Source organism: Gorilla gorilla, chromosome Y (assembly GCF_029281585.2).
Source record: "Gorilla gorilla gorilla isolate KB3781 chromosome Y, NHGRI_mGorGor1-v2.1_pri, whole genome shotgun sequence".
Lineage (NCBI taxonomy): Eukaryota > Metazoa > Chordata > Mammalia > Primates > Hominidae > Gorilla > Gorilla gorilla.
In genome coordinates, this window is record NC_073248.2 from 11,078,543 (window position 1) to 11,088,834 (window position 10,292).

General features: G+C 39.5%; 1 pseudogene; it reads right to left on the reverse strand.

The window, feature by feature from the left end:
- Positions 1–1,113: 1,113 nt before the first annotated feature.
- On the reverse strand, positions 1,114–9,772 carry LOC129530186 (zinc finger protein 717-like; annotated as a pseudogene).
- Positions 9,773–10,292: the final 520 nt, after the last annotated feature.

Consider the following 10,292-nt stretch of genomic DNA (forward strand, 5'->3'; position numbering starts at 1 on the left):
AAAAAAAAAAAAAGAGAGGAAACCAAAAGTCACATAAAGTCATCAACTCCATAAAAGGCTGGAAAAGAGTGGAGGACAAAGCAAGAACAAAGAACAATAGGAGTGAATGGAAAATGATATGGCAAAATTAATCCAACTGTATAATCACCTTGAACGTCAATGGTTTAAATGCACCAATGAAAAGACAAATTGTTAGAGCCCATCAAAATAGAGGCACACCTCACTTTATCGAGCTTCACTTTATTTTGCTTGGGAACATCACCTTTTTAACAAATTAAAGATTTGTGTCCACGAAATGTTGAGTAAGTCTGAACAGCACCATTTTTCCAACAACGTGTGCTCACTTCACATCTGTGTCACATCTTTTGGCAATCCCCACAGTCTTTCAAAGATTTTAGTTATCACATCTGTTATGATGATCTGTGATCAGTGTTTTCTGATGTTACTATTGGAAATGTCTCAGGGTGATTGAACTCTACGGAAGACAGCAAACGTGAGGGAAAAATGTTGTGTTTGACTGCTTCATTGACTAGTAATTTCCCTGTCTCTATTTCTCTCTTCCAGCCCCCCATTGCCCAAGATATAGCAGTAAAATTAGGCCACTTCACTCTGCAGTGGCCACCATGTGTTCAAGAGAAAAGAAGTGTGCACATCTGTCACTTCAAATCAAAAGGTAGAAATCATCAAGCTTAGTGAAGAAGGCATGTTGGCAGCTAAGACAGGCCAAAGCTAAGCTTCTTGCATCAGATACCCAAGTTGTGAATGCAAAGAAAAAGTTCTTGAAGGAAGTTATAGGTGTTACTCCAGTGAACATATGGATGATTTTTAAAAAAACAAAACAGGTTTTTACTGATACAGAGAAAGTCTGAGTGGTCTGCATAGAAGATCAAACCAGCCCCAACATTCCCTTGAGATAAAGCCTAATCTTGAGAAAGGCCCTAACTCTCTTCAATTCTCTGGAGGTGAAGAGAGGTGAGGAAGTTGCAGAAGAAATGTTTGAAGCTGGCAGAGGTTGGTACCTGAGCTTCTAGGAAAACAGCCATATCTGTGACATTAAAGTGCGATGTGTGCTGTAAAAATGGGAACAACAAAGCCTGCATGATAGCACATCTCTTACAGCGTGGTTAAGACCTTCTTGTTGGTAGGCCAGGAGGTAGTGGTCACCATTTGTGGCCATACTCTCCCAGGCTGAGCATGGAGAAATCTATAATAGTAGCCAGAGACGTGTAGGTTGTGTGTTCCAGGAAAAAAGAGTGATTTTTGAGGGAACACATAGCCTGCCTCAGCTACGTCAGATTTCTCTCCTATATGGGTTTCTTGATGCCTGCTGAGGTGTGACTTCTGGCAAAAAGTTTTCCCACATTCCTTACATTCATAAGGTTTCTCTCCTGTGTGTGTTCTCTGATGTATACCAAGGCCTGACTTCTGGGAGAAAGTTTTCCTACATTCATCACATCTAAAATATTTTTCCCCTGTGTGAGTTCTGTGATGTACAAAGAGTTTTGACTTCTGGGAGAAGGTTTTCCTACATTCTTTACATTCAAATAGCTTCTCACCTGTGTGAGTTCTCTGATATACGGTGAGAACTGTCCTATGGCAAAAACTTTTCCTACATTCATCACATTTATAGGGTTTCTCTCCTGAGTGAGTTCTCTGAAGCGTATTGAGGTTTGACTTGTGACAAAAGGTTTTCCCACACTCACTGCATTTGTAAGGTTTTTCTCCACTATTGGTTCTATGATGTACAGTGAGGACTGACTTCTGACTGAAGGTTTTTCCACATTCGCTACATTCATAGCGTTTTTACCCCATGTGAATACTTTGATGTTTCTGAAGATTTGCCTTCTGATGAAAGGGTTTTCCACATTCATTACTTTCATAGGGTTTTTCCCCAGTTTGAGTTCTCTGATGTATAATAAGGTATGATTTCTGACAAAAAGCTTTTCCACTTTCATTACATCCATACGGTTTTTCCCATGTGAGTTCTCCGGTGTATGGTGAGGAATGACTTGAGATGAAAGGTTTTTCCACATTCGTTACATACATAAGGTTTCTCCCCTGTGTGAGTTCCGTGATGGGTGCTGAGATTTGACTTCTGATGAAAGGTTTTTCCACATTCATTACATTCATAGGGTGTTTCCTCTGCGTGAGTTCTCTTGTGTATCCCAAGGTTTAACTTATTGATAAAGGTTTTCTCACATTCATTACATTCATAGGGTTTTTTGCCAGCATGAGTTATCTGATGTATAGTTAGGAATGACTTACAGTAAAAGGATTTTCCACATTCATTACATTCACAGGGTTTTTCCCCTGTGTGAGTTCTCTGATGTACTGTAAGTTATGACTTGTGGCTATATGTTTTTCCATATTTGTTACATGCATATGGTTTTTCCCCAGTATGAGTTCTCTGCTGGACAGTGAGGAATGACTTATGGGGAAAGGTTTTCCCACATTCATTGCATTCGTAGGGTTTTCCCGTGTGAGTCCTTTGATGAACAGTGAGGAATGACCTACGGTGAAAAGTTTTCCCACATTCATTGCATTCATAGGGTATTTCGCCTGTGTGAGTTCTCTGATGTATCCTGAGTTTCGACTTATTGATAAAGGGTTTTCCACTCATTACATTCATAGGGTTTTTCCCCTGTGTGTGTTCTCTGATGGACAGTAAGCCTTGACTTATGGCTAAATGCTTTTTCTCATTGGTCACATGCATAGGGCTTTTCCCCGGTGTGAGTTCTATGATGTATTGTGAGGTATGACTTCTGGCTAAAGGTTTTTCCACGTTCACTGCACTGATAGGACTTTTCCCCTGAGTGAGTTCTGTGATGTAAAGTGAGAAGTGACTTACAGTGAAAAGTTTTTCCACATTCAATACATTTGTAGGGTTTATCCCCTGTGTGAGTTCTCTGATGTAAAGTGAGGAATGACTTACAGCGAAAGGTTTTTCCACATTCATTGCATCCAGAGGGCTTTTCCCCTGGGTGAATTCTCTGATGGATAGTGAGGCTGGACTTATAGCTGAATAATTTTTCACACCGGTTACAGGCATAAGGTTTTTCCTCAGTAGGCATCTTGTGCTGTATCATAAGGTCTGATTTGCTAATGGAGGGTTTCTCACATTCAATACATTCATAGGGTTTCTCTCCTGTGTGTGTTTGCTGATGTTTAGTGAAGTCAGACTTTCTACAGCAAGTTGGCTGTCCTACCTGAGTTATCCCTTGGACAATAACAGCTGAGTTATTGCAGACTTTCTCATATTCATTATATTTACCAAAGGTCTGTCGTATATGAACATTCTTATGTATAAAGAACATTGCCTCTGTGTTGAAGGTTTTCCCTTGTTCATTACATTGAAAAGCCTGCAGCAGAGTTTGAATCTTCTGATGCTGAGTAAGATGCTCATAATATCTGTGGGATTTCCTGGTTATATCAGGGACATGAGGTTTCTCTCCAGACTGTGTCTCACAAGGCTTAATAGGGAAAAGCACGTTCTGGCAAACGTTAAACTGCCCAGGCTTCATTCCTGAACTGTTTCCATTATTTATAATCATATTTAAAACATGGTTTGAGTTCAGATTAAATGTTTTTCCTAATTCCACTCTATCCTGAGTTGATGTGTTGCTGTTGGTGATTACAATTTGCCAGAAAAATCTATCATGACTTTCATGGCTCCTTTCAATAAGGTCATCAGTGATCTGGACAGCTGAAATGAGAAAAAGGTATCCATGAAACACACACGAGCATGTCTCACAGAATGCTTTTGTAAAGGTAAAAAAAATTACTTCCTATACTAGTGGAGAAAGATTTGATAAAAATTAATAATGCGTGTTGGTTTTATATGCATGTGGCTCCTGTTCCTACTGACATAATGTAATAAATCAGTATATATTCTAATGTTCAACTGAGTTTTTCTTTGCATTTTGAAGTTTTCCTGTTCTTTTTTATTTCACAAAGAACTATTTGGTAATAATATGTATCTATTTCCTACTCATAGGTTTTAATAAGTTCTAATTATCTGTCATTTGGTTTCTCTCTTTTTTTTCTATTTATTCATATAACAATAGTGGCTGTTTTAATGGCTGGTATTTTTTTCATTATTCTTCTTTGAAGATAGCCAATTTTTCCTGGGTCAGCAACTGGCAGGTATAGGAGATGACCATTTTTCTGTCTCCTAAGCATGGAAGTAGCTTGTGGACAGGATTTTGCCTATATGTTAACCTTTCACTCCTCCCTGAGAATGATTAAAGGTGGCTGGAGGTTTTCCAGGCAGAAAATATCTTATTCCCCATGTTAAACAAAAACAGATCCTGGCAAATTCCTACTTAACCATGACATCCCCTGCTTCCCAGAACCATAATAGGCACAGAAGCTCCAGTCAAAAAACCATACTGGTGATCTGAAGGATTGGTTCTGCAACTCAGGCTGTGCCCGTCATCTTTGAAAAGTGTATTTTTGGTTCCTTCCGAGATCAACAGCCCTGCCCTCTCCATTCACACACCCCTGCTTGATAATTCACCATTTTTGAAGGGTTTTATTTTGTGTTTTGGAGTTTCAGATGTCACAAAGTTTTATATAAAAATGAAGTTTCCTGTACATTTCTCATCTTCAAGTGGTAACTACAAACTCCACTCTCAAACAGAAATCTGAGCCCTTCAACAGGAAATCATTGGTTTATTTGGACTTGAGACCCAGAATCTTCTGGTTCTCCTCCCAAGTCCAGCACCACACCTATCCAGGGCCCTATGATGGGTTCTTCTCAGCTTCATAATTTCTTTCTGAGACAGGATCTTACTCTGTTACCCAGGCTGGAGTGCAGTGTTGCTATCACAGCTCACTGAAGCCTCAAACTCCTGAGCCCAAGCAATCCTTCCACCTCAACCTCCCAAGTATAAAAACTGGGATTACAAACCCATGTCACCATACTCAGCTACTTTTTTTTTTTTTTTTTTGTAGTTGCGGGTCTACAAGGGTCATTTGAGACCAGAAGTTCAAGACCAGCCTGGGCAATAGAACAAGACCTCATCTCTACAAACAATAAAAAATAGCTGGGTGTGGTGGCACACACCTGTAGCCCTAGCTACTTGGGAGGCTAGGTTGGGAGGAACAGTTGAGCCCAGGAGTTCATCATTACAGTAAACTATAATCATGCCACTGCACTTGAGTCTGAGAAACAGAGTAAGAACCATCTGTTTAATAAAAAATAAAACAAGAAGAATACAGCTATGGCTTAAAAAGAAACACTATTTTCATTATCATTGTTATAATGACTGTTTCTTAAAAAATTGCTTAAGATACATTCAAAGGATAAATAAATACAGGAACATCTAAAAATTTGTTTAAGATACTACATCACAATAGAGGAAAAGGGGGATATACAGAAAATAAATAGCAAAGAAATTGCCTAATTAGAGGATGGCAGGGATTGGATTGGGGTAAATAGAATAAGATACTCAGAAAAATAAGATACAGGGATATATGAAAGAGAGCTACCTCTGGGGACTATATAATGCACATTTAATGCAGACCAACAGTCTTCAGGTCAACGACCTAGGGAAAAAAGTGGTGAAAACAAGATAACACTACCAAAATCTGCTGGGCATTACTCCTGCAGGCCTCCCTGCCCAGTATTCACTGACTGACCTGAAAGTCTTAGGTTTGGGGCTTCTTCTACTATCCATGGCTCTGCTCTTTGCTCTTACTTGAAGATCATCTCAGGTTTGGCAATGCAATGCCCTGGTAATGAGAAACAATGGAAGACTTGGTCAAACCACTAAGTCAAATCCTTTCAGAATGACAACAGCTGGACTTCAGGGACTGTGAAATGAAGGAGCCAATTTGAACATTTCATTACAGATTAGTGACACATTTTTCATCAACTGGAATCTTACAAGTAAACATTATTATACCTTAAAAGGGTTCTTATATTTACCAACAACAAAACACATTCGTGGGAGTTACTGGGAAGTTTCACTCACCCAATGATACCAGGCTGCTGTCGGTCTCCAGCATCATGTCCCTGTACAGGTTTTCTCTGAGCGTCATCCAGGTCCTGCCACTCCTCCCAGGTGAAGTGAACAGCTACCTCCTCAAAGGACACCAACTCCTGTAATGATAGCAGGGTGTTGTAAGTCTCCAGCATCACATCCCTGTACAGGGTCTTCTGAGCATTATCCAGGTCCTGCCACTCCTCCCAGGTGAAGTGCACAGCCACATCTTCAAAAGATATCAACCCCTGTAATGGCACATTTTTCCTCAAGTCAAAGCATCAACCCAGGGTCAAAAGAACAAGAATCTTGGAATTCACTCTTTTGTGCGTCCATGTGTCTTATATGCATTTTACATAAGATGTAGTTTGTTTTGTACTGCTTATGGTGGGAGAAGGAGTAATCACAGTAGAAATATGCTTCCACCATAATAACTTATGAATTAATAAAATTGTATTACAAAGTTGACCTTATAGATCTAGAACCACCCTTGTTGCTAGGGATAAAAGTATAAACAAAATGCAAGACCTTCTCTCTACAAAAATAATTAAAAAATAGGCATAATGCATGCCTGTAGTCCTGGCTACTCTGGAAGCTGAGGCTGAAGGACTGCTCGAGCCCAGGAGTTTGACAGTGCAGTGAGGTATGATCACACCACTGCACTCCAGCCTGGCCAACAGTGACCCTATCTGTCAAAAAAAAGGAATAAAATTCTACTCCTCAAAGGAGCTCATGATCTGGTTATCAATATATAAGTATAAACACATACTGGGAATAATGTTTAGGTGAACTCATTGAGACCTAACTTCAGTGCCGACTAAGATAAGAGAGGATAAAATAAATTTTTTTTATTTGCATCATGAGGTCCCACTTTACTGAAAAATGAGATGTTTGGCTCTTCCAAATGAACCATGAATTCTCATGACTATGAGAAAGTATCAGAAGTCTACTCACAAAGGCAAAAAGGACACACACTATTTTAATGAAACTCTGGACAGCACCATGCCTAGATGAATGATCCTGGACAGTGATGAAAGTTAAATGCAATATTTAAGGAATTGATTATGCAATGATTCTGCACTTAAATATTTGCTAATTTCAAAAATTCTTTTGCACCTATCATTTTCACATTACATTACTTCCTCTGTATCCATAGGGACTGACTCCAAGATACCCCCAGATACCAAAATCCACAGATTGGATAACTCTCTTATATAAACTAGTCTCATATTTGCATATAATTTATGCACATCATCCTGTATACAGTCATGAGCTGCATAATAACATTTCAGTCAATGATGAAACATATATATCACAATAGTCCCATAAGATGATGATGAAACATACACAGAAACCTGATATTCGCATTGCAGATGAAGTGCAGAAAATTATATTCAATAATGGCTCTGAGACATCTGGTTAACCATATACCAAAAACATATAAATAAACATATAATATCATGTAGGTTTTTGTAACACTATGATGTTCACAAAACAATGAAATTACCTAAAGATACATTACTCAGAAAGTAATCCCATCAGTAAGCCATGCATGACAGAACTTTAAATCTTTGAATTATATATAATACTGAAGACAATGTAATGCTACATAAATGGCTGTTATACTGTACTGTTTAGGAAATAATGACAAGAAAAATTTCTGTAGATGCTCTGCACAGAGACAACCATCTATTTTTGTGGGAATATTTTCAACCTGAAGTTGGCTGAATCCACAGATGCAAAACCCATGAGTACAAAAGGGTGAGTATAACTAATTAAAAACATATACACTGGCATTTCAAAATTTCCTCTCTACGGGACAAAAAATTGCTGTATCCACCCAGGCTGAACACAGCCACTTCACGAACAGGTGTAAATAAGGAGGTCCAGTAAGGACAGAAAAGTTACATGACCATATTGGCATTTTAACAGCCATCCCTGAGAAAGAGAATGGGAAAGAGCTTAAGGGAAAGTCAGAAGGGAGTAAAGAGAAAGAGAGATGACCACCTACATCAGTACATCAGGACACGGAGCGTAAGAATACACAACAGGGAAGCAGTTCTTAAAAGGAAAAAAATGTAGAAACAGGATTTGGTACCAATTTGCTGTGCAGTGGGTATAAAGGGGAGTTTTGTTTCCAAGTTATCTGCCCTGATCCAGCTAGTTTGGTACTTGCGTTGTGAAGTGAAATTTGCAAAAAAAAAAAAAAGAATATGATAACCAGAAGTGACACAGACATGGACATATCATGTGTGAAACATCTGAGGTTCCATATGTGGGAATGTTCAACTGGCAATTGGGAATATGGCTCCAGTGGTTCAGAAGAGAGATCAAAACTAAAGATAAAGATTTGGAAATTACCAGAATTTCAATGGTACCTGAATCCATCAGACCAAATGAAAATAAGAGAAGGAAAGAATAAAAGAAACAAGTACAGAATCTACAGAAACACTAACATTTACACAGGAAGAGAAATAGACTGTGAAGACCAAGAAGGAACTTTCTGAGTTTATTCCATGAATAAAGAAAAGTTCAATATTCGGAAGCTTAATATAATTCATCACTATCATATTCCTGTGGAAAAAAAATCCTTTAACTGTGCACATAGGCATTGAGAAGATAGTTTTAGAAACATATTCCAGGTTCCTATTTCTGCATGTAAGAAGCTTGGAAGTAATCAATAAGTACTTAACAATAATTAATTTTAATAACAATCTTAACAACAAATTAATATGACACAATTAATCTTTACAACAAATAAAAAGTTGAAGAGACTAAACAATCAACAATTCTTTCTAGATTTGAAGCTCAGGGGAGGACACAGGGAAACCACTGCCCCCAGGATTGCAGAGACAGAGAAGTGAATATAGGACTTAATGGCTTACAGGAACATGGACTCACTACTGAAACCAACTTTGGAACCAGTGCTGGAGTAGAAAAACTCAAACCGTAACTGGAGAACGGCTGGAGGATCTGCGTGGACAACTCTAAGTGGTAAAAACTAAAAAGAGATAGAGTTATTGTGGGGGAGGGAGAACAATACTGTAAAATTGTCTCATGGAGCTTCTCCAGGATCCTGTGATGAATAACTAAGAAAACTCGCCTCTTGCTTCAGCCTTTCGGAAGGAAAAAGGAAAACCAGTTTGAAATGTGCCAGAGCACCAAGTTCTTAACAAGGCTTGTCCACAGGAGAAACTACCTAACTTCAGCCTAATCTGCTCTAGTATAATCAGAGACTAAATAACCTAGGGGAAGGGAATTACCCCTTCCACTGTAGCCCATTCTAGTCATGTTCTACCTAAGGTGCAAAATTAATTAAACAAAGGAGCACTTCTGAGGTTCACAGTATAAACCGAATCATAGCATTCCAGAACACGGCTGCTGGGGTCTGCGTGTTTGTCCCTCACATACGATACCAAAACGTTGCTCCTGAGGTCTGAATGTTTCTCCCTCGCATAGGATTCCAGAACACTGTTACGAGGGTCTGAATGTTTGTCCCTCACAAAGGATTCCAGAACATTGATGCTGGGGTCTGAATGTTTACCCTTAACTTAGGATTTCAGAACACTGCTCCTGGGGTCTGAATGTTTTTCCCTCACACAGGATTCCAGAACACTGATGCTGGGGTCTGAATGTCTGTCCCTCACATAGAATACCAGAACACTGATACAAGGGTCAGAAGGTTTGTCCCTCACATGGGATTCCAGAACACTGCTGCTGGGGTCTGAAAGTTTGTCCCTCACGTAGGATTCCAGATCACTGCTACGAGGTTCTGAATATTTGTCCATTACGTAGGACTCCAGAACACTGCTGTCGTGGTCTGAATGTTTGTCCCTCACATAGGATTCCAGAACACTGCTGCTGGGGTCTGAATGTTTGTCCCTCACATAGGATTCCAGAACACTGCTGCTGGGTTCTAAATGTCTGTCCCTCACATAGAACTCCAGAACACTGCTGCGAGGGTCTGCATGTTTCTCCCTCACATAGGCCTCCACAACATTGCTACGAGGGTCTAAATGTCTGTCCCTCACATAGGATTCCAGAACACTGCTACGAGGTTCTGAATGTTTGTCCGTTACATAGGATTCTAGAACACTGCTGCCATGGTCTGAATGTTTGTCCCTCACATAGGATTCCAGAACACTGCTGCTGGGGTCCGAATGTTTGTCCCTCACATAAGATTCCAGAACACTGCTCCCGGGGTCTGAGTGTTTGTCCCTCACATAGGATTGCAGAACACTAATGCAATGATCTGAATGTTTGTCCCTCACATAGGATTTCAGAACACTGCTGCTGTGGTCTGATTGT